Source organism: Asparagus officinalis, chromosome 5 (assembly GCF_001876935.1).
Source record: "Asparagus officinalis chromosome 5, Aspof.V1, whole genome shotgun sequence".
In the NCBI taxonomy this organism is placed as follows: Eukaryota; Viridiplantae; Streptophyta; class Magnoliopsida; order Asparagales; family Asparagaceae; genus Asparagus; species Asparagus officinalis.
Genome location: NC_033798.1, coordinates 38,973,735 through 38,976,437, shown reverse-complemented (window position 1 = coordinate 38,976,437; position 2,703 = coordinate 38,973,735).

Genomic DNA, 2,703 nt, shown 5'->3' with positions numbered 1-2,703 from the left:
TCGGCTTGGCCGAGACACCCCAAGGGTGTCTCGACCTGGCCGAGACACCAGGGGGTGTCTAGGCCCCCTACCTACCCCCTACATGCTCCTAGAGTCTATAAATAGCCCCCTTGGGCCTTGCTTTTGAGAGGAGGATTTTTGGAGAGCCTTGGCGAAGCCCTGCTGCAGTGAAGAGTGGTCGTGCGCTTCAACAAGGAGAGGAGAGGTCTTCATCAGAGCCTTCATCACCCGTTCCCGTCCAATCCTTAGTATTAGCCCTTGGCGTTAATACTAAGTAGAGCTAATATCTCGCTTTAGCCGAGATAGACGCTTAAAGCTTCTAGATCTCACGCGGATCGACGAAGCTCTGTCCGATTTATCCGGATCAGATCTGATTGCCCCGGTGGTCCACGGATATCAACGTCCCCGTCACAGGCCAAAGACCCACGCAAGCAAGAGATGATAAACGGATCTTGCGTTTGTTTGAAAAGAGTTGTATTTTTTTTGTTTTCATTGTGTAAGAGTCTTATAAAAAGGCTATCTTTTTGTTTCATTGTAACGATTGAAGTTGTAATGAATGCAGCAATGAATACAACAACTTTTTCCGCAAACAATGGCGACAGCTGACTGGGATTCCGTACATGGTGGCTCGTATAGGTGCATATAATCCACTACTCTTCAGATCCCTCTCCCAGCGCGCTAAGACGAAACTAGTCATGCGGGCCCACCACCCCTTGGCCAGTGAGGAAGCCCAACCATAGCATCTATATTCTCTCCCCAGAAGAGCCAGACGATTACCCACGGTAGGAGCAGCTGCTGACACCTCGCCTGGGGGTGCAGTGTCAAGGCCCATGATCCCCGGTCGAAGGCCCCGAATATCGTGATGCCCGCTAGAACCAGGAGTCTTGTGATGAGAGGCATACCCGCACTGGACTCGCTCAGCATCATCAGTAAGATGCCAAGACATCTACCGCTCCACGGACTGTCCCTTCAAGTGACTGAAAGAATATTGGCGTAGAATTGAGGGGATGTACAAACAAGCTCCCCCGTCGAGAGTCAGCCAATGTTCCTCGGCAAGGGTCAGCGTAGCAGGATCCTCGACGTGATCTCCGAACAAGAAGCTCGGCTTCTTTAAAGCCTGAGTGGAGGTAGAATCTGCGGTAAAGGAGGCATCTGTAATAAGCTGGCGCAAGCAATGACGCCCTCCTTCCCGTATCAAGCGGCAAGATTCGTCTGAGCGATCTCTGTCGAACCGAGGAAGTGGGCTAACAGCCTGCCTAAGGGAAGCTGAAGAGAAGACCTCCCGGCTACAACCGGTATTGGCGTAAGGAGGAAGGCTACCCGCAGGAAATTCAACTGCAATAAAGCACAAGGGTGGAGTCAGAAAATCCATCTCATAAGAAGAATGATAAGCTTGCAATAAAGCACAAGGGTGGAGTCAGAAAATCCATCTCATAAGAAGAATGATAAGCTTATTCACGGAACAATTGGAGAGACGATTTTGAGTGTCCTACACCGGAAGAACGGTATGCATCATCACGTGAATAACGTGGTAACATACACCGACCTATAAGGTGTAGGACGACACAAAATCGCCCCAATATACCGGAGACTTGAATTGGCTAAGCAAAACAAGTCTGAAACCTTAACCTCCGCGAGAGAGGTATCGGTTCTTCCTTCATGACCCGCAAAGAGGTCAATCAGGGATGGAAGAAAGAGGCCGCGAGGGATGATGTCGCGGGAACCTCTTCCTCGCTGTGCTGCGAATGAGAACGACTCCTACGAGGTCGAGATCGGCGCGGAGACATTGAAAATCTGCAACGAAGAGCAGCAAGTCAGGTACAATCTAAAAAAATGAATACACGAAATTTAAAAGGGAAATTAAGAACTTTAATTAAAATCCTATGCATAAATAGGATTTCATAATTGAAGTCTAGTTAAACCTACAAATTTCGTGCATGCGAAACAATGATTGTCATTTTTCGCGATGAATTTTGGTGAAATACCCAAAATACCCTTCGTGTTCAAGGCCAAAATTCGGGTCAAGGACACGCTCGGGTTGGGTCATGGTCATCATATCTGATCATATAGCACCCCCCAAATTTTCGACCAAGTGGACATGCAATCCAAAGCCAAATCTCAGTCCAATTTTGCTTAAAAGCCCCCCAAAAATTTCGGCCATATTGCAATTTTGCATAAAAGCCCCCCCAAAATTTTCGGCCATGTTGCAATTTTGCATAAAAGCCCCCCAAAATTTTCGGCCATAGTGTAACTCTACATAAAGGCCCCCCAAATTTCGGCCCCATTGCAAATTTTGCATAAAAACCCCCTTCAAATTTTCGGCTATATTACAAATTTTGCATAAAAACCCCTCAAAGCTTTGTGCATCCACAACCCAACATCAAAGAGCCTATCTCTTAACTCATAGCATACCCCCATTACAAACATAAAGCTACAATCTTGTCAAAAAAAAAAAAGAGATCTTGTAAAGGGGAACTTACCAAATCAAGAGGCTTTTCTTGAGCTTGAGGATGAAGGAGGAACCCTAGCTTGAAAGGAGATCAATATCGGCCAAGAGGGAAGCCAAGAATCCGAAAACTTTTAATGGGTTTTGAGCTCTTGAAAGAGAGGAACAATGGTGGAAGAATGAAAGGAGGGAGAAAGAGTTTGAGAGGGATTCTCTTTTGAAAATTTGAAAAGAAGGGGGAAAACAAAAGAGGTAAT